Source organism: Pseudophryne corroboree, chromosome 7, assembly GCF_028390025.1.
Source record: "Pseudophryne corroboree isolate aPseCor3 chromosome 7, aPseCor3.hap2, whole genome shotgun sequence".
Taxonomy (NCBI): domain Eukaryota; kingdom Metazoa; phylum Chordata; class Amphibia; order Anura; family Myobatrachidae; genus Pseudophryne; species Pseudophryne corroboree.
In genome coordinates, this window is record NC_086450.1 from 179,232,310 (window position 1) to 179,254,896 (window position 22,587).

The 22,587-nt window shown below is 46.5% G+C and overlaps 1 protein-coding gene and 1 long non-coding RNA gene across 4 annotated transcripts in view; one reads left to right on the forward strand and one right to left on the reverse strand.

Annotated features, from left to right (window-relative positions):
* Positions 1–2,507: 2,507 nt before the first annotated feature.
* Positions 2,508–22,587, reverse strand: part of LOC134944900 (uncharacterized) — a 28,858-nt gene continuing 8,778 nt past the window's right edge. Inside the window, exons 1-4 of one of the 2 annotated variants that reach the window (XR_010181980.1) lie at positions 18,853–18,935; positions 4,138–4,197; positions 3,850–4,062; positions 2,508–3,235 (exon numbers count right to left, since the gene is read on the reverse strand). This is a non-coding gene — a long non-coding RNA (uncharacterized LOC134944900). Of the gene's footprint in view, positions 3,236–3,849; positions 4,063–4,137; positions 4,198–18,852; positions 18,936–22,587 lie in introns of those variants that run through there. The other variant, XR_010181979.1, reaches the window with a different exon arrangement.
* STK16 (serine/threonine kinase 16) overlaps positions 18,667–22,587 on the forward strand; it is a 105,875-nt gene continuing 101,954 nt past the window's right edge. The window contains exon 1 of one of the 2 annotated variants that reach the window (XM_063933835.1): positions 18,667–18,799. The gene's annotated coding sequence lies outside the window, so the exon portion shown is untranslated. Of the gene's footprint in view, positions 18,800–19,140; positions 20,476–22,587 lie in introns of those variants that run through there. The other variant, XM_063933836.1, reaches the window with a different exon arrangement.

Genomic DNA, 22,587 nt, shown 5'->3' on the forward strand with positions numbered 1-22,587 from the left:
CGGGAGTGTGCGGTGCTGCTTGGGAGGTGATGGAGCTGCAGCACTGAATGTCACACTGACACACAGTGCTGCCAGCTCAAATAGTAAAGTCAATTCTGTCAGATGAAAATCTTTCAGGGCAGCTCCCCTGTTCAGTGACCTGCTGCTGCAGGCACCAACTCAAAAACTGAGCTCTCAGTGCCTGGAGGCAGGGTTATAGAGGAGGCCCCTATGCATCCTGGGACAGCTAAAGCTTTGCCTGTTAGTGCCTCTGGATCCAGATCCACTCTACACCCAATGTTTCCCTGTGGAAACCAATGTAACCTGCTGCAGAAAATTAGCACTAATGCACATTGTAATGTGAGTGACGGGCACTACTGTATGGTGTAATGTGAATAACCGACACTATTGTGCACTGGAATGTGAATAACAGACACTACTGTGTGGTGTAATGTGAATAATCGACACTACTGTGCGGTGTAATGTGAATAACGGGCACTACTCTGCGGTGTGGTATCTGGATGATAGATAGAGAGTGTCTAGTTAGACAGTCAATAAATAGACACCATGGGGTAAATTTACTAAGCTCCCGATTTTGACCGAGATGCCGTTTTTTCATCAAAGTGTCATCTCGGTAATTTACTAAACACTAATCACGGCAGAGATGAGGGCATTCGTAATTTTTTGCAAGTCCAAGTATAAAATTACGAATGAATACACCATCGGTCAAATTACGCCTGTTTAGATATGAATCTCGGTCATTTACTAACCATTCGTAATTGTAATTGCTGCCGTGAAAATGCATTCGCGGCCGCGAAAAATTACACATCGTAATTTTTTCCTAAAAAAAAACGCGCCAGCATTTGAAAAGCGTGTTTACATGTGTACTCAATTATCCATTACTCACACCTGAATGTTTGGCCCTATAAAAGTGTTCCAGGCACATTTTGAACTTCTCTCACTCTGAAATGGCGGCTGTGGTGTGTGCCAATGATTTTTGGTTTGCTGTGGGATACCTTAGACTGCTCCATGAGGCTTCCAGGAATCAGGCCCAGGTAAGTGAACATGGTCAACAGGTTGTCCAGGTACCGCGGAGGCTGCGCCAGCCTCGTTTTTTTAGAGGGCGTTTAAACTTAAATGCATTGTCCGATGATAGGGTCATACAGATGTTCCGCCTAAATAGAACCAACATTTTCCACCTGTATGACCTTGTCAAACTGGGCATAGACCCTGAGACAGCACGCTCTCGCTCTGTCTCAGGCCTACACAAACTCCTGGCTGTGTTACACTTTATGGCTACTGGGAGCTTCCAGGCTGTGGCAGGCGACGTCATTGGTATCTCACAGCCCACCTTTTCCAGATATTTGATTCAGGTGAGTCTAAAAATACATAGGCGGTTATGTCTAAGTGTTGCTTCTGTAAGTACAAACAACACAGTATTGTAGAGAATACCTAACATGACACTCACCTTAGCTTGTTTAATGTCCACTCAGGTTTTGGATGTGTTGGAGCCACACATTAATGCCTCAATCTGCTTCCCTACCGAGGAGTCGGAGTGGAGTGCTGTCAGGGTAGCTTTCTATGAGCTTGCTGGCATGCCCAATGTGCTGGGGGCCATAGATTGCACACACGTTCAGCTGAGATCACCTAAGGGCCGCCAATATATATATACTAATAGGCATCTGGCACAATCAACTAATGTCCAGGTGGTCTGTGATGCAAACATAAAAATTATGAGTGTTGTTGCAGGTTACCCTGGTGGCTGCCATGACTCCTTCATCCTCAGTCAGTCATCGCTCTTCGATAAATTTGAGGACGGACAAATGCCTGATGGCTGGCTGTTGGGTATGTTTAAAATGTTTTGTGTGTATGTCTTTTAACCACAAACTCGAGTTTTGATTAGGTGAAAGAATAATCTAACATATGTACTAATGTTGACTATATCTGTTTTTCAGGTGATGGGGGTTACGGCTGCTACTCTTGGCTCCTTACTCCATTGTCCCAACCTGATTCTCCTGCTGAACACAGTTACAATCATGCACATAAGGCTACGCGGAATGTGATAGAAAGATGTTTTGGTGTGCTGAAGTCACGGTTTCGGTGTCTGGATAAATCTGCAGGCCTTTTGTTGTATAGTCCCTCAAAGGTGACTAGAATTGTGTTCTGCTGCTGTTTTCTCCATAATCTGTGTTTAACCCAACATCTGGCACATGATGAGGGAGAAAGCAGTCAGCAAGCAGAGGAGTTAGACCCATCTGGTGACAGTGTGAGTACATATGTAGGGAGGCAGGTACGGCAAGAAGTGATCCTGCGCTATTTTTCAGGTCAGTTTTAGTAGGCTGTAATTATCCTTGACTAAACACTTTGCACTACTTTCTATTGTGTGTTTTGTTACTTACTGTTTGTTGTTTATAGTGGTGTGTACATTGTACTTAGTTTATGCTAAAAATACATTTTCAGTCATTACCCATGAAAAACATACATACATACAGAGCAGCTTCGACAATGTTTGAGACGGACACAGGAAGTTGTGTGTTTGTCAAATACAAATTTTTATTTAGCAAATCACATTGGGGTTATTTTTTCCGCTTGTGTGTGCTGGGTGCTGTGCTTTGTGCTGGCTCACTGGCACGTGCTCTGGAGGAACGCCGAACAGGGGAGGTTACTGGCGTTTGGATAGGGGTCGTGGTCCCCGAGCTGGAGGTTACTTGGTGAGCTCCCATCAATGTAATATTGCTGCTCAAATTATTAATGCTTGCTATCAGTTGAGTGTTGGTTGCAGTGTGGCTGGCTACAATCCGGGATAACGACTCATTCACAACCTGGTTGTGCTGAATGAGCTGAACGAGTGCCTGCTGATGGCGCTGTTGCTCATCTATGATGCGCGTTAAATGAGCAAGCATTTGGCTGTTGTCAGCCCTTATTTGCTCCATTGAGGTTGCCATTCGCCCTACTTGTACAATCAGTCTGCCCGAGTTGCGACTAATGCGCGGTAGATGATGGGGCAGACTGGCAAGGTGTTGTGTATGTGCGGTCAGGCTGGCATTGCTTTGGGCCTGTTGGCTTGTCCAACTGGCCCAAAAGTCATCTGGTATTTGGGTTGGGGGCGGAGCTTGTGCCAGTTGTGGACTGATGGAGGCTTGGGGGATATCCTGCAGCTGTATTGGCTGGCTTGGGTCAACAGGTGTAAGTTGCAGTGTGATGGTTGCCTGTTGGTCTTGTCCCTGCCGGTCCACGTCGGCCATCAAGCTGGGCTCTGTATGGGGTGGCCAACATGCAATGTTTATTTGTCAATTTGTTTAAAGGCTACTTCTACACATTACTACATTCATAATACTCCTTTTGTATAGTTTTTGGCATTGATTTTCAAAACTTATAATGTTTTTTTTGTTCAAAAACATATATACCAACACAGGCGGCCACATAGACAGATTTGCATAATCCTCACCTAACTACCTCCCCTCCACAGCATTACAGTGTTATATCACCTCCCCTGACCACGATATAGACTACTTACCTGGATAGTCCAGAGGAGCGGAGCAAGTAAGCCATCTACATACTGGACAGGGGAGATGTGTGAACACTATAATGTTGTGGATGCTGTTTTTGTTTTGGTATTTTATTGGTATTTTATTTTAATGTGCACGTGTGTGGCCAAAATTTAAACAAATGTCTGTTATTTATAAAAAATTATGTTGGCGAGATCATCCACTAAGACCTTTAAAAAAAAAACATTTTCACCTTTAGCAATTGAAGACGTAACATCACATTGCTTGTTCTGGAAAACATGTAATCTCAAAACCAACTAACAACATATTAACTGTACTGTGTATATTATTGCCTATGTGTTTAATTTCTGTTTTTACTCACCAGATAACTGAGGTGATCGGGGCTCATCACTCTGCGAACTCGCCAATAGTGCCAGTGGTGGCTGGGGTGACACTGCCGAAATGCGTCGCCTGGGTGGGGATGATGGAGCCGCAGATTCCGTGCCAAGACGCCGTGTCTTACTTGGCCTCCTGGGTAAGTGGCCCAAGCCCTGTGATGGGCGCCTTACAGGAGGTCGGCTTCCAGAAGCAGAACCTATGTGAAAATATAAACATTAATATTTTGTACTTCTATGTGTTTTCAGAATATGTGACTACAGTGAAGTCTTACCTGCAATCCCAGCCTCATCCTGACTTGTCTGAGGCCTGTCTGGCCGGCTGGTCTGTGGGACTGTTGAAAAAGTGGACCAAACATTATTACCATGCTTTGTGTAAAAATAACCACTGCAAAGCCTTAGTGTACTGTAACCATCTATTAGGTATTGGATAAACAAATAATTTCTGATTAAGAGCTTCAAGCTTCATTATTTTGTGTTGTATATCCAAATGTACATGATGTTGCACACAATAAATCTGTTACATTTGAGAATTATGCCTCAGATATTGCAGAGATTGACTACTTGCAAATGTTTTAAAAATGTAATGTTGAAATAATTGCACCGTTTTACAGAAGTAAATAAATCAAAAAATAATTTTTAAATAAGCATACAACACAGATGTCCAAGCAATATCGCCAAAAAATTTTTTTCAAAAAAAAAAAAAACAACAGCAGCCATTGCACATGTTTTTGCGCAATATTAAATTTACCAAACAGCCAATGCAAGGTGAAAAAAGCAAATTCTAAACACAAACACACCTTAAGGGTGCATAGGCCTGCAATATGTGAAACACAATTTATGCATCCTTTACCCTTTAAAAATGACATTTACAACATTTAGAGAACTTTTAAATAAAAATATAACAAATCAAACTTACCATCCTGCGTGGGTCGGTCCGAATCCCGGACATGAGTAGCAGACACCACTTCTGCAGGAATCAATGCCCGCACAGGCTCCTCCCAGTCCCGATAGGTGGCCCGGAAAGGGGGGCCACCTCCGGTTTTTCGTGCAGATTTGGCCTCTTTGGCCATCTTGGCCTTGACACGCCGCTTTATATCATAAAACCTCTTGCGGCACGTGTCCTCAGTCCGCCTCACCACACCCTCACTATTCACGGCAAGTATTACTTGCCCCCACAGGACAGACTTCCTGCGGGAGGACACCTTGCCAGCATCCTGACCAAACAATTGGCGATGGTGCTTCATCAGCTCACGCACCAAAGCCATGTTTTCAGCATAGCTGAACTTAATATTCCTGCCAGTCTTGGTAGTGGTGCGTGGCTGCGGAGCCACAACACCATCACTATCACTGGAAAATACAGCAACAGGCACCCCCTCCTCCTCCTCCTCACTAACCTCCTCCCTCTCACTACCCCCCTCCACCTCACTAACAGCCTCCACCTCACTACCAGCCTCCACCTCACTACCAGCCTCCACCTCACTACCAGCCTCCACCTCACTAACCTCCGCCACCACACTGACCTCTGAGTCTGACATGACAAACGACAAAAAACACTGAAAAATCAAAACACAAAACACACTCCTCCACTACTCCTACTACTACACACCACACAGCCAACACACACGCTCACTCACTCACTCACTCACTCACTCACTCACTCACAAACAATGACAAAAGACTGTAAAAAAAAAACAAGGACAAAAAAAGTAGACAAACTGTGAAAAAACAATACTACAAATATGACAAGACTACTTACACACACAGTACAGCACTCAACAATCACCAAACTCCTCTCCAAATCCACCAAAAACTCCACCAAACTCACCAACTCCAAATACACCTTCCTCTCTCCTCTCCACTAGCTAAACCCACGAGGTGCGGTGTGTTTGGGGCGGTTTTATAGTAATATGCACAGACACTCCTTCTTCACGAATACAACCAATCACGGCCGCGTGACGAAAACGAAACTTAGGACTAAAAACGCGGCAGCAATTTCTAAATCACTGCCGTAACAGACATGTGACGCAGTCGTAAAAAAAACCCATAAACGCGGCCGCGAAACAGCAAACGCGGCCGCAATCTACAGCAGAAAAGCACGAATGACATCGACATCGGAAGAAACGAAAAACACGAATACGACAGCTTAGTAAATTAGTCGTAATCAATTCAAAAAGTTGCAATTTTACACTGTCGATGTCATTCGTGATTGAACTTGGACATGATTCTGGAAAATACGAATCTTAGTAAATTTACCCCCATATGTTAGACAGACATTAGGTCTCCAGGGTCAAAAGGTCGTCATGAAAAAGGTAGACAGTAAAAAATTTCGGCAGGGTCAAAAGGTAGACAAGGTCAAAAGGTCAACAATAAAAAGGTAGACAAGTTTTTCCCCCCAATTTTACATGTATTTGGACTTTTTCATACCTTCTCTATCCATGTTGGCATAGTGAAGAGAGCCCCGCGAGGGGATGCCTTTCTACAATTGGGGGTCCCAGATGACAAAGCTATCCACACAAACCCCAAAAATGCAAAAAAAAGTTTTTTGCCTTTTTTATCTCGACCATTTAATGTCGACCTTTTGACCCTATCTACCTTTTGACCCTATCGACCTTTTGTACGGTCTACTTTTTGACCCTGTGGACCTTTTGACCCTGTGGACCTTTTGACCCTGTCGACCTTTTGACTGTCTAATATGTGGTGTCTATCTGTTATACCTAGAGATGAGCGGGTTCGGTTCTCAGAGAACCGAACCCCCCCGAACTTTGGCTTCCGAGTCCGGATCCGAGCCAGGCTCGGATCTTCCCTCTTGACTTGGAAACCCAAACTCGGCAAAACGTCATCATCCCGCTGTTGGATTTTCGTGGGATTTGGATTCCATATAAAGAGCCGCGCGTCGCGGCCATTTTCACTCCAGTCTCGAAGAGTAAGAGGACGTGTACTATTCAGTGTGCTTAGTCTGTTTATTTGGGCGGGAAATTGGGGTGACAAGTGTTGTGCTGCTCAGTCCAGTCCATATAGCCAGTGTAGCTGTAAAGTGGGGCTGTGTTGTGCAGACCAGTCCAGTGTAGTCACTCAGTGTATTGTGCTGCATCAGTCCAGGCAGTCACAGTTTTGGTGTTCTCTGCTGCCATATATCCAGTGTAGCTGTAAAGTGGGGCTGTGTTGTGCAGACCAGTCCAGTGTAGTCACTCAGTGTATTGTGCTGCATCAGTCCAGGCAGTCACAGTGTTGGTGTTCTCTGCTGCCATATATCCAGTGTAGCTGTAAAGTGGGGCTGTGTTGTGCAGACCAGTCCAGTGTAGTCACTCAGTGTATTGTGCTGCATCAGTCCAGGCAGTCACAGTTTTGGTGTTCTCTGCTGCCATATATCCAGTGTAGCTGTAAAGTGGGGCTGTGTTGTGCAGACCAGTCCAGTGTAGTCACTCAGTGTATTGTGCTGCATCAGTCCAGGCAGTCACAGTGTTGGTGTTCTCTGCTGCCATATATCCAGTGTCCTGTGTCATCAGTAATTCCAGTGATGATATACGCTGCAGCTATATATATCCACGGCTGCAGTATAACAAATTACAATTATATTATTATTAAAAAGCTGTTGGGCTGCATCAGACCAGTGGTAGTGTGTCCTGTGTCATCAGTAATTCCAGTGGCGATATACACTGCTGCTATATATCCACTGTTGCAGTATAACAATTATAACAATCTGTTAGGCTGCATCAGATCATTGGTAGTGTCCTGTGTCATCAGTAATTCTAGTTATTCCTGTGACGCATATTGGATGTAATTCTGAGTTGATCGCAGCAGGAACTTTGGGGGTCATTCCGAGTTGTTCGCTCGCTAGCAGATTTTAGCAGCATTGCGCACGCTAGGCCGCCGCCCACTGGGAGTGTATCTTAGCTTAGCAGAATTGCGAATGAAAGATTAGCAGAATTGCGAATAGAAAATTCTTAGCAGTTTCTGAGTAGCTCGAGACTTACTCAGCTCAGCCCGTTTCGTTCCTGGTTTGACGTCACATACACGCCCTGCGTTCGGCCAGCCACTCCCCTGTTTCTCCAGACACTCCCGCGTTTTATCCTGACACGCCTGCGTTTTTCCGCACACTCCCAGAAAACGGTCACCCACTTCCTGTCAATCACACTCCGATCACTTCAACGATGGAAATTCTTCGTTCGGATGTGAGTAAATCTACTAAGTTTTGTGCTAAAACATTTTCGCCTTAATCGCTCCGTTGCGAAACTCGGCAACGAGCGAACAACTTGGAATGACACCCATTGTTAGCAAATGGGCAAAACCATGTGCACTGCAGGGGAGGCAGATATAACATGTGCAGAGAGAGTTAGATTTGGGTGTGGTGTGTTCAATCTGCAATCTAAATTGCAGTGTAAAAATAAAGCAGCCAGTATTTACCCTGCACAGAAACAAAATATCCCACCCAAATCTAACTCTCGCTGCACATGTTATATCTGCCCCCCCTGCAGTGCACATGGTTTTGCCCAACTGCTAACAAAGTTCCTGCTGCGATCAACTCAGAATTACCCCCATTGTTTCTTATAGCTCCCAAAAAATAATGGAGAACAAAAATTTTGAGGAGAAAATAGGGAAAGATCAAGAAGAACCACTTCCTGATAGTGCTGAAGCTGCTGCCACTAGCCATGACATAGATGATGAAATACCATCAACGTCGTCTGCCAAGGCCGATGCCCAATGTGATAGTAGAGGGCGTGTAAAATCCAAAAAGCCAAAGTTCAGTAAAAAGGACCAAAAAAAGAAATTTAAATCGTCTGAGGAGAAACGTAAACTTGCCAATATGCCATTTACGTCACGAAGTGGCAAGGAACGGCTAAGGCCCTGGCCTATGTTCATGGCTAGTGGTTCAGCTTCACATGATGAGGGAAGCCCTCATCCTCCCGCTAGAACAATGTCAAAGAGTTAAGCTGGAAAGAGCACAGAAAAGAACTGTGCGCTCTGAGATGGTATCACAAATCCCCAAGGAGAGTCCAAGTGTGTCGGCGGTTGTGATGCCTGACCTTCCCAACACTGGACGGGAAGAGGTGGCTCCTTCCACCATTTGCACGTCCCCTGCAAGTGCTGGAAGGAGCACCCACAGTCCAGTTCCTGATATTCAAATTGAAGATGTCACTGTTGAAGTACACCAGGATGAGGATATGGGTGTTGCTGGCGCTGAGGAGGAAGTTGACGATGGGGATTCTGATGGTGATGTGGTTTGTTTAAGTTAGGCACCGGGGGAGACACCTGTTGTCCTTGGGACGAAGAAGCCCATTGTGATGCCTGGGCAAACTACCAAAAAAGCCACCTCTTTGGTGTGGAATTATTTCTCCTCAAATCCGGACAACAGGTGTCAAGCCATCTGTTGCCTCTGTCAATCTGTAATAAGTAGGGGTAAGGATGTTAACCACCTAGGAACATCCTCCCTTATACGTCACCTGCTGTCATCAGAAGTCACTGTCAAGTTCAGAAACTTTGGGTAAGAGCGTAAGCAGTCCACTGACACCTAAATCCCTTCTTCTGTACCCAAGCTCCTGCAAGCCACACCACCAACTCCCTCAATGTCAACTTCCTCCTCAGTCAGGAACGTCCATAGTCCTGCAGGCCATGTCACTGTCAAGACTGAGGAGTCCTCTCCTAACCGGGATTCCTCCGTAGGATCCTTGAGTGGTACGCCTGCTGTTACTGCTGCTGCTGTTGTTGCTGCTGGGAGTCGATCGTCATCCCAGAGGGGAAGTCGGAAGACCACTTGTACTACTTCCAGTAAGCAATTGACTGTCCAACAGTCCTTTGTGAGGAAGATGAAATATGACAGCAGTCATCCTTTTGCAAAGCAGATAACTGAGGCCTTGACAGCTATGTTGGTGTTAGAGGTGCGTCCGTTATCCACCATTAGTTCAGAGTCACTCAAAGATTTCTTTGAGGTACTGTGTCCCTGGTATCAAATCCCATCTAGGTTCCACTTCTCTAGGCAGACGATACCGAGAATGTACACAGACGTCAGAAAAAGAGTCACCAGTGTCCTAAAAAATGCGGTTGTATCCAGTGTCCACTTAACCGCGGACATGTGGACAAGTGGAACAGGGCAGACTAAGCACTATATGACTGTAACAGCCCACTGGGTAGATGTATGGCTTCCCGCAGCGGCCCCAGTAGCAGCAACTTGCAAACGTCAACTCATTACTAGGCAGGCTATGCTATGTATCATCGCTTTCCATAAGAGGCACACAGCTGACAACCTCTTAGGGAAACTGAGGAACATCATCGCAGAATGGCTTACCCCAATTGGACTCTCCTGGGGATTTGTGATATCGGACAATGCCACCAATATTGTGCGTGCATTACATCTGGGCAAATTCCAGCACGTCCCATGTTTTGCACATACAATTAATTTGGTGGTGGAAATTTTTTTTCAAAAATGAGAGGGGTGTGCAAGAGATGCTGTTGGTGGCCTGAAAAATTGTGGGCCACTTTCTGCATTCTGCCTCTGCGTGCCAAAGACTGGAGCGCCAGCAAACACTCCTGAACCTGCCCCACCATCAACTGAAGCAAGAGGTGGTAACGAGGTGGAATTCAACACTCTATATGCTTCAGCGGATGGAGGAGCAGCAAAAGGCCATTCAAGCCTATACATCCACTTACGATATAGGCAAAGGAGGGGTAATGCACCTGACTCAAGCGCAGTGGATAATGATTTCCGTCTTATGCAAGGTTCTCCAACCCTTCGAACTTGCCACACGTGAAGTCAGTTCAGACACTGCCTGCTTGAGTCAGGTCATTCCCCTCATCAGGCTTTTGTAGAAGCAGCTGGATAAATTGAAGGAGGAGCTAAGATGGAGCGATTCCGCAAAGTATGTGGGACTTGTGGATGGAGCCCTTCATTCGCTTTGCCAGGATTCAAGGGTGGTCAATCTGTTGAAATCAGAGCACTACATTTTGTATCTCTCTTTCCAGCAGACACAAGTGTGCAGAGGTGCAAAGACCTGCTGGTTAGTAAATTGTCAACTCAAGCGGAACGTGACCTGTCAACAGCTCCTCCTTCAATTTCTCCCACCACTGGGTCTGCAAGGAAAAGGATAACATTTCCTAGCCCACCCGTTGGCAGTGATGCAGGGCAGTCAGGAGCGAAAGCTGACATCTGGTCCGGACTGAAGGACCTGCCAACGTTTACTGACATGTCTACTGTTACTGCATATGATTCTGTCACCATTGAAAGAATGGTGGAGGATTATATGAGTGACAGCATCCAAGTAGGCATGTCAGACAGTCCGTATGTATACTGGCAGGAAAAAGAGGCAATTTGGAGGCCCTTGCACAAACTGGCTTTATTTTACCTAAGTTGCCCCCCCTCCAGCGTGTACTCCGAAAGAGTGTTTAGTGCAGCCGGTAACCTTGTCAGCGATCGGCGTAGGAGGTTACTTCTACAAAATGTGGAGAAGATGATGTTCATCAAAATGAATTATAAAGTCTTCCGGGAAGACCTTTACCAGGCATTGCCTCCAGAAAGTACACAGGAACCTGTGATGGTGGATTCCAGTGGGGACGAATTAATACTCAGTGAGGAGGATGTACACGGTGAAAGGGGTAAGAAATCGGAGGATGATGATGAGGTGGACATCTTGCCTCTGTAGAGCCAGTTTGTGCAAGGAGAGATTGATTGCTTCTTTTTTGGTGGGGGCCCAAACAAACCAGTCATTTCAGCCACAGTCGTGGGGCAGACCCTGTCGCTGAAATGATTGGTTTGTTAAAGTGCGCATGTCCTGTTTATACAACAAAAGGGTGGGTGGGAGGGCCCAAGGACAATTCCATCTTGCACCTCTTTTTCTTCTTTGCATCATGTGCTGCTTGGGGACTAGTTTTTGAATAGTGCCATCTTGTCTGCAACTGCAGTGCCACTCCTAGATGGGCCAGGTGTTTGTGCCGCACACTTGTGTCGCTTAGCTTAATCGTACAGCCACCTTGGTGCAACTTTTAGGCCTAAAAACAATATTGTGAGGTGTGAGGTGTTCAGAATAGACTGGAAATGAGTGGAAATTATTGTTATTGTGGTTAATAATACTGTAGGAGCAAAATTACCCCCAAATTCTGTGATTTGAGCTTTTTTTTTTTTTTTTAATCATCCAGATCCAAAACCAAAACACGAAAGGGTGGTTTTGGCAAAACCAAGCCAAAACCAAAACACGAAAATGGAATTAGAACCAAAACCAAAACACGAAAAGTGCCAGCCGCACATCTCTAGTTATACCACACCTGTGCGGTGTAATGTGAATAACACCCCTTCCCCATGAAGTCACGCCCCTATTTTTTATTTTATTTTGCACGTGTCTTTGGCAAACACTGTCCCTATTTTAAATATGAGGGGAGCACTAATTCCCTCCTGACACAGGGCACCAACATTTCTGGTTATAGCACTGTATGTGTATTTAGCTAATGAAAGACAATGAGCCAGGCTTAGCCTAGCAGCCATTGTATGCAGATGCGCTGGAGAGGGGCTCACTCTGTACCCTCTGTTTTCTCCCTGACCAGGCCTCAACAGAGACCTCCCTCCTGACCCTTCTACCCTCTGAGGGTCCCTGAGCCTGACCTGTGCAATCGGCGGGTCTGGAGGGTGCTACGCTGCTTCCCGCCAGCAGCGGCCTGTGACACCGGTGACGTCCGGAGACTGGAGTGCGGGGGTTCCGGCTGCTGACCCGGCAATGTGCTGCAGTCTCCCCATTCTGGGATCCCCTTGCCGCTGTGACGCTCGCGGGGACCCGAGGAGGGCTGAGGATCCCTCCCGTCTGTTATGCACACCAGTGCCAGCAGGAAAGTACTGGTGTCAGAACTGTTATGCACTCCAGTGTCTGCAGGAATGTACTGGTGTTTGAACTGTTATGCAAAACAGATGGACTCACAGACAAACTGGGGGATATGACATAACGTACACAGAAGGTGATAGGGTAACAAAATACACACAAAGTGAACAGAGAAGCCCAGAGGCTAAGGAACTGGGTATCTCCCTTGTATTAGAACTGCTAAGATGGAAAAAGCAAGATGTTGTGTTTTAATACGTAGAGTACCCGAAATGCTGTTGCTAAGGGCAACAGCAAAACCCTAAAGGGTTACCAACGGGTGTGGCAGTAAACTCCTTGGTCAGAGATGGAATGATAGACACAAGGAGAATCTCCACAATCCTAATTCTCACTTGCAGTGCACAGGTTTTAGCTTACTGCCACTAAACTGACCCCTGACACCTAGCACAGTGAGACAGGATTAGACAGGCAAGTCTTAGAATACAGCCGCAAACTTGCTAAGTTCACAGAGTAGTAACAGAACCCCAGCAAGCTAAACGACTGACTCCAGTCTTACTGCTAGGTCTGGATTGGCAGAGTGTAATACCAAATTCCCAGGCCTATTTGCAGTAAGCAACAAACAAATACAAAGCTACACAGTACTGGCTAACGTTCATGAACTGACTAACCAACAAAGATTCAGCAGCATCTGCTTACCCTGAAAAGAGGCCTTATAAAGCAGGTGCTGTCCACGCCCCACTCAGACCTCACAGACTGTGAGCACAAAAACCAGCACCGGATCCCCTGCCGTGCACAGAGCCTATAACCACTGCACAGCAAAAGACCCGAACCGGAGTATCAGCTGCGCTCAGGTTACTCCACTAGCACTTGTCTCCCGGTTGCCATGACGACGTGGCAGCACAGGGCAGGAGACCCTAACAGTACCCCCCCTCTGACGAGGGGTCAAAGAACCCCTACCACCGGGTTTATCGGGGAACTGCGAGAAGAAAGAGCGTATCAGTCTGGGGGCATGAAGATCACAACTGCGCACCCACGACCGCTCCTCCGGGCCATACCCCTTCCAGTGCACCAAAAATGACAGCCGACCCCGAACCACCTTGGAGTCAAGAATCCTTTCAACAACAAACTCCCTCTGGCCACGTATCAGAAGAGGGGAAGGTCTTCCACTGGTAGAAGGATTACTAATCGCCCGTTTTAAAAGGGAACAATGAAATGTTTTATTGATACCCAAAGAACGGGGCAGATCTAATTTGAAGCTGCAGGGTCTTTTCCGCTTATCAAAAACCCTTTTGGTCACTAATGACACAGACACAAGGGCTTTCTTCACTTTCCGCCAAATACCTCTAAGGACCGAAACCACAGAGGAACCACCAGGCGTGGAGTCCAGGGGGTCAAAAGAATTGGCCTTAGGATGATGCCCATACACACAAAGGAAGGGAGAGATCCCTGTAGCAGAGTGAGCCGCGTTGTTATAGGCAAACTCCGCCATGGACAGATGAGCAACCCAGTCAGTCTGACACTTGGAGACATAACACCTGAGGAACTGCTCCAAGGACTGGTTCACCCTTTCAGTCTGCCCATTAGACTGCGGATGGTAGCCTGACGACAAGCTGACAGAAATCTGGAGATCGGAACAAAATGCCCTCCAGAATTTGGCCACAAACTGGGATCCGCGGTCAGAGACCACATCAAGTGGCAACCCGTGGAGACGCACAACATGCAGCATAAATAATTCAGACAGGTGTCTGGCTGATGGCAGCCCAACCAGTGGAACGAAGTGCGCCATCTTCGAAAACCTGTCAACGACAACCCAGATGGCTGTCATCCCCGAGGATTTGGGCAAGTCCACCACAAAATCCATTGAAATGTGGGTCCATGGCTTAGATGGGATAGAGAGTGGATGTAATGGGCCAACAGGAACCCCTCTAGGAGTCTTATTTCGGGCACAGATGTCACATGCCCGAACCCACTGATCCACATCCTTAGCCACCGAGGGCCACCACACCGCCCTAGATAGCAACTCCCGAGTTCTGGCAATACCCGGGTGACCTGCCGACTTCTTGGCATGGAATTCCAGGAACACTCGCTGTCTTAACCTAGGAGGCACAAACAAAAGACCTACCGGAAGGTCTGGAGGAGCCTGCTCCTGTGCTCTAAGGACTAATGATAAGAGGTCCTGGGTAATGCCCACTTTAATACATGATGGGGGAAACAATGGGCAACGGCTCCTCGGTGGTCTCCTGGATTGGAGCAAAACTCCGCGAGAGCGCATCAGCCTTGATGTTTTTTGACCCAGGGCGATATGTTATCAAAAAATTAAAGCGAGCAAAAAACAAAGCCCATCGTGCCTGCCTGGCATTGAGACGCTTCGCTGACTCTAAATATGCCAGATTCTTATGGTCAGTGAGAATTGAGACCACAAACTTAGCCCCCTCAAGCCAGTGTCTCCACTCCTCGAGTGCATCCTTAATAGCCAACAATTCCCGGTTACCCACGTCATAATTCATCTCGGCAGGCGAAAATTTACGGGAAAAGTAAGCACAGGGATGAAGGCGATTATCAGACACTCCCATCTGAGAAAGCACTGCCCCAATACCCATCTCAGAGGCATCCACCTCCACCACAAAAGGACGCTCTGGATCTGGGTGTCGCAGCACCTTGGCCGAAACAAATGCCCTTTTGAGACGGGCAAAAGCCGCTTTAGCCTCACAAGACCAGTGAGCAACATCCGCCCCTTTCTTAGTGAGTGCCACCAAGGGCGCCACTATAGACGAAAATCCAGCGATAAATCGTCTATAAAAATTCGCAAAGCCCAGGAAACGCTGAAGCGCCTTCAAACTAGTGGGCTGCACCCAATCCAGGACTGCCTGTACCTTGGAACCCTCCATTTGGAAACCTTCTGGGGAGATAATATATCCTAGAAATGCGATTTGCTGAACTTCAAATTCGCACTTCTCCAGCTTCGCCCCAAGCCGGTGGTCTCTGAGTTTCTGGAGGACTAAGCGTACATGCTTCCGATGTTCCTCCAGGGAATGGGAGAAGATTAGGATGTCATCTAAGTATACAACTAAGAATCTATCCAAATATTCCCTGAGCACATCATTCATGAAATCCTGGAAGACTGCCGGGGCATTACAGAGCCCAAAAGGCATCACCAAATATTCATAATGCCCTGAGTGGGTATTAAAGGCAGTCTTCCATTCATCCCCCTCTCTTATTCGGATTAGATTGTACGCACCGCGTAGGTCAATCTTAGAAAAAATGGTGGCAGTACGAAGCTGGTCAAACAAGACCGAAATGAGAGGCAGTGGGTATGAGTTTTTAATCGTGATACGGTTCAATTCCCTGAAGTCGATGCAGGGTCGCAACGAACCGTCCTTTTTACCCACGAAGAAGAACCCCGACCCAACTGGAGACTGTGAAGGTCTGATAAATCCCTTAGCCAAGTTCTCCTGAATGTACTCTGCCATAGCCTGAGTCTCAGGACGTGACAGGGAGTACAACCTGCTCTTGGGAAGCTTAGCATTTGGCAACAAATCAATGGCACAGTCATAGGGGCGATGGGGAGGTAGTACCTCTGCAACTTTTTTGGAGAACACGTCCGCAAAATCTGCATAACACCCTGGCAATCCTGGCAAACTTAGCTGCGAGAGCCTGACTGGAAGGCTCAAGCAACTCCTGAAACAATCAGTACCCCAACTAAGAATCTTCCCAGAGACCCAGTCAAATTGAGGATTGTGGGCCCTCAACCAGGGTAACCCCAACACCAATGGGGCAAAAGTACAGACAGTCACATAAAAGGACAATTTTTCAGAGTGTGTGGCTCCAATAAACAAAGAAATCTGGCTAGTGCAAGAGGTAATTTTACCTTGGGATAATGGTTCCCCGTTTAACCCACAAATCTCAATTTCCGATGCCAAGGGTACTAAGGGAACAGAGTGTTTCAGGGCGAATTGGCGGTCCATAAAAACCCCGTCGGCCCCACTGTCCACAAAGGCCTCAGTCTTGACAGTTTGACCGAGGATCTTCAAGGTCACCGGAATGATAAAAGTCTTCTTGGGAAATTCTGACTTCTGGCCTGACAGGATATTTCCCATCACCCTCAGGCCCTGAAGTTTTCCGGCTTTTCTGGGCATGATACTACCACATGACCTTTATTCCCACAGTACAAACACAACCCCTGCTGTCTCCTCCGCGTCTTCTCACGCGAGGAGAGGCGGGTAGCCCCAATCTGCATAGGCTCCTCAGAAAATTCCTCAGAGTCTGAGGTTCCCTTGGGAAGGAAGGAAATCTCAGTCTCCCTTTCAAGCCTACGCTCTCTCAGCCGTCTATCCACCCGGATGGATAACTGCATGAGCTGATCCAAGCTATCAGGCAAGGGATATTGTACCAGTTGGTCCTTTATCTGGTTAGAAAGACCTCTTCGGTACTGGTGTCTCAGGGCTGGGTCATTCCACTGGGTATCATGGGCCAACCTCCGAAACTCCGTACAGTAAACCTCAACTGGCCTTCGCCCTTGCTTAAGGATCGAAATCTGAGCCTCGGCTGAGGCCGTCTTGTCAGGGTCATCATACAACATGCCCAGTGCCGTAAAAAAAGCATCAACACTTTTAAGCGACGGACAGTCAGGCTGCAACCCATATGCCCAGACCTGTGGGTCTCCTTGTAGCAAGGAAATCACTATGCCCACCCGCTGAATCTCCGACCCAGAAGACTGAGGCCTAAGCCGGAAGTATAGCTTGCAGCTCTCCTTGAAACAAAAGAACTGCGAGCGATCTCCAGAAAAACGATCCGGGAGATTTACTTTCGGCTCCTTAACCCCTGCAGGTGCTGCTGCTGCGGGAGCGCCGCCAGCAGCCTGGGAGGTGTGCATTTTAATGGACAAATCATTAAATTGTCGAGTCAGGACCTGCACCTGATCGACCACCTGTTGCAACATATTTTGAGGGGTATGCTCCATATTCCCACAAAATTTCAACAGGAGTATTAGGCTGCTGAATATGTTATGCACACCAGTGCCAGCAGGAAAGTACTGGTGTCAGAACTGTTATGCACTCCAGTGTCTGCAGGAATGTACTGGTGTTTGAACTGTTATGCAAAACAGATGGACTCACAGACAAACTGGGGGATATGACATAACGTACACAGAAGGTGATAGGGTAACAAAATACACACAAAGTGAACAGAGAAGCCCAGAGGCTAAGGAACTGGGTATCTCCCTTGTATTAGAACTGCTAAGATGGAAAAAGCAAGATGTTGTGTTTTAATACGTAGAGTACCCGAAATGCTGTTGCTAAGGGCAACAGCAAAACCCTAAAGGGTTACCAACGGGTGTGGCAGTAAACTCCTTGGTCAGAGATGGAATGATAGACACAAGGAGAATCTCCACAATCCTAATTCTCACTTGCAGTGCACAGGTTTTAGCTTACTGCCACTAAACTGACCCCTGACACCTAGCACAGTGAGACAGGATTAGACAGGCAAGTCTTAGAATACAGCCGCAAACTTGCTAAGTTCACAGAGTAGTAACAGAACCCCAGCAAGCTAAACGACTGACTCCAGTCTTACTGCTAGGTCTGGATTGGCAGAGTGTAATACCAAATTCCCAGGCCTATTTGCAGTAAGCAACAAACAAATACAAAGCTACACAGTACTGGCTAACGTTCATGAACTGACTAACCAACAAAGATTCAGCAGCATCTGCTTACCCTGAAAAGAGGCCTTATAAAGCAGGTGCTGTCCACGCCCCACTCAGACCTCACAGACTGTGAGCACAAAAACCAGCACCGGATCCCCTGCCGTGCACAGAGCCTATAACCACTGCACAGCAAAAGACCCGAACCGGAGTATCAGCTGCGCTCGGGTTACTCCACTAGCACTTGTCTCCCGGTTGCCATGACGACGTGGCAGCACAGGGCAGGAGACCCTAACACCGTCCTGTACGCTGGTGGGAGGACTGTGTCTTGGTGCCCTGCTGTTAGCTGGACCCAGTTGAAGCGGGAGGATGCCACAGCTGCTGCCATTGGAGCCTGAACAGAGTCTTGACTGTCAGGCACACAGAGGAGGCTGCAGCTTACGTCTAAGGGGAGGAGGGGAGCAACGGACTGAGCTGACAATTCTATCACCCATTCCTTGGGGGGTAAGCAGAGGATGCTGTGTTGCTTTTACTACCTTGCTGTGCTGCTTTATTACCTTTTCAGGGAGTTGGATACTTGGCTTGCTCCTATCACCTTGTATAACTGCATGATCCCTCCATTGCTAGGACATTATTTGCTTGTCTCCCTACACAGCTTATGTGGATTTGGATAATATCTCTTTTCTGATATGCAGTTAACCATTTATAGTTGTTCATAACGATATTTCCTCTGCACAAGGGCTCCATCCTGCGTCCCCTTGGCAGTGTTACCATAGTAGCAAAATCTGTGGGATTCACCATCTGGAACTGCTCTGCTGTCTTCCATCAACTCCAACACTCCTCTGATTCTTTACCTTCCAGTGTGACCGCACTTCTACTATACATCGCGAATGTGACACGATGCAAGATGCTTGCTAGATCATGAATATTTACATATTTTAACAGGGGGAAGTGATTAGTGACACCTCTTTTACCTAATGCCGGCTTCTACACATTGTTAGCGACATGTGAGGAATATTCCTAATTGCCTTATGACGAAATGACGTGCAAATAAAATGCTTGCTGCTACCCCAGTCAAGTCTACATCCTCTGCTGCCTTCCACAATCTTTTTGGGGTCTTGTCGACGGCTGACAGTGCTCCCCCACCATCTAACTTGTCAGCAATCGCATCTGGAAGCTCTGAGGGCTCTCATACTCAGGAGGCTCACTCTCCCTTGTCCCTAACACAATCACATGCAGGGCAGGCAGACATGACTGAAATATTAACTCATCTGCGCTCTATTCCTACTAGACAGGATTTGCAACACGACCTGCAATCCCTGGAACAGAGAACTCAGGATGCTGTCAAGATCCTTCTGGACTCTACTCAATCAGATCTCACTCACATTGGTAACTGAGTGGTTACGCTGGAAGATCATAATGACCAGGTGGACTCTAGACTAGTCGAGGTCGATAAGGTGGTTAATCATCAATCCTGTCTATTGATTGATATGCAGGTGCTGCTAGACGACTTGGACAATATAGGGTCTCGTAACAATCTAAGAGTTTGAGGCATACCTGAAGATGTCCCTCCAGAGGGTATTGTGGACGCCCTTAGAAAAATCTTTAACAAACTACTGGAGGCAGATCCTAATGGGGAGATTATGTTTGGCCAAGCCCATCGGGCCCTGCGCCCTAAGGATTTACCCTCGGAACATCCTCGAGACATTATATGCCGCTTACACTACTTTACAATCAAAGAAAAAATCTTGCAACAGGCACGTCGCATAAAGGAAATTAATTTGAATGGCAAGTCCATCCAGATATTCCAGGATCTTTCCTGGCACACACTGCAACAAAGACGTTTACTTCATCCACTCACTGAGGAACTCTGCAAGAAGAATCTAAAATTTCGATGGGGCTATCCACTTAGTGTTCAAGTTTTCCATGAAGGAACTGTCCACACGGTGCAAATACCAGAAGATGTCTCAGTGTTCTGCTCTTCCCTGGGTCGCCCCCCGGTTTCCTTGCCTAATTGGTTGGACCTTCCTCATTTGCCAGCAACACCCCAATCCCGGAGGGAAATGTAGCAGGTCCCTCGTACCTCCAGGAGATGAGGCGTAGCTCCCAGGCCATGGAGGATACTGCAGTCCCTTAACTCCTAATCCTTATATCCTTATTTTTTATGCTTTATTACCCTGGTGAGTGTTTCTCAATTTGTGAAGTTAAGGGTGATGTCTCTGTACTCATTGAGGGGTCTTGGGTTGCATGGGACGGGATTGCAACTATTACTGTTTTAATACATTTGCTTATTTAGAGATGTACTGGATTGACCATTTTCTGGTCCTCCTCCTGTCTCATGTATCTCTAATGTTTACGTACTTTGTTTATTCATCAATACATGACTTGACGGATTTGTTGTTAGGTTGTATTCCTCACTCAATGTTTACTATACTGTCTATACAGGAAGTTTAAATGTTAAATCTCTGCCCCTTCCCCCCCTCCCCTTCCCCTTTTTATTCCTTCTATATTGTTTTTATACTGGGAAGGGAATATAATGGTGTCATGTATCACCTATACCCCTAGATTCCCCCTTTCTCTGTTGTACATAAGTTGGCTATGGATCCACTAGGGATCTCCGTAGCACCTTCGGCAAAGAATATTTGGTCTTAGAGTTCATACTACTAGACTCTGTGACTGTTTTATGATGTCTCACGGTTATTATTGTTTCCTAGATGTTCTTCTGATGGCCTCATTTCTAAAAAAAATTTCTGTTTCTCTCCTATCCTCCTTCTCATTCTTCTCGCTTTTCTTCTCCTTCTTTACGTCTCCCCGGCAGGAAAGTCCAGTGTCTTTTCAATGTTCTCCCCACTTTCATTGCTTTTCCTATGGCTAGCTTTAAATTAATGTCCAATAATGTTAAGGGCCTCAACATTCCTGAAAAACGCTCACGTCTACTGCACACTTTGCATATGGACCGAATTGATATAGCATTTCTGCAGGAGACACACTTTAAACAGGGATCTGCCCCATGTCTGATTTCTAGGTATTACCCAACAGGATATTTTAATAATTATACAGCTGCTAAGGCCAGGAGGGTTGCTATTTTGTTTTCTAAACATTTACAAATGTCTGGTATGCAGGAGGTTCCAATTAGCGATGGTAGGGGTCTGCTAGTGAAAGCGACTGTTGCCTTGCAACGCCACACGTTTGTTAACTTATACCTGCCTAACCAGGGTCAGACCCGATATCTTCGTATGGCTCTGGAGTTAATTGAATCTCACATTGAGGATAGGTTGATAGTGGGTGGGGACTTCAATTAGGCCTTGGAACCTCTCTTAGATACTTCTACTGGATCCCTGAGATCTTCCTTCCAAGGGGTGAAAAAGTTTGGAACAATTTTACATGAATTCCAGTTGGTAGATTCTTGGAGGCTATTGCACCCGCAGAGCGGGACTATACCTTCCCCCCCCCCCACACACACACACACACAACACGTACTCGCGTATAGATAATTTTTTGTGTTGGTCATTCCTGTCTGGATGCAATACTGGAGGCAACAATTGGTCAGATTATGGGATTGGATCATGCCCCTGTTACCCTGGCTTTACGAGTTGACCCTGTTAGACTTCGGCAGTGGCACTGGAGACTAAATGAACAACTTCTTGTAGACCCTCACTGTAAAGCCCAGCTTTTGGGTTTCCTAGATGAATATGTTGCCTCCAATGTGATTGACGATGTTTCCCTGATGGCAATATGGGAAGCTCATAAATGTGTCATTAGGGGACGTTGCATCCAGCTGGGATCATATCTCAGGAAGCAGAAAGCGTAATGTAGGGAGGATATTCTGTCTCAAATTAAGTTGCTGGAAACGGCACACAATAGCTCTGGGGATTCAGATGTCTTTTTACAATTACAGGCAGCAAGGACATCTTTGAATTCCTTGCTTAATGAGGGGGCAAAAAGGGCATTCAGGTGATGTAGACACACCTTTTTTGATGGGGTAATAAGCCTGGGAAAATGTTGACAAAAGCCCTCCGAGCACAAAGGTCTTTGACTTGTATTCAGAAAATGAAAGATCCTTCGGGACGTATTTGTGTTACGGATGAGGAAATTTTTCACGATTATTACTTGGAGTTGTACAATCTCACCCGAACACGCACAGATTCAGTTAAATATGCTCGTATATCTGAAATCAAAAAAATTTCTGGATGATATTGAGTTTCTGTCTCTCCCTGAGACGGTGTCTCGGACATTAGAATCTCCATTTACAGAAGATGAGCTAAAGGATGCCATAAAGACATACCCTAACA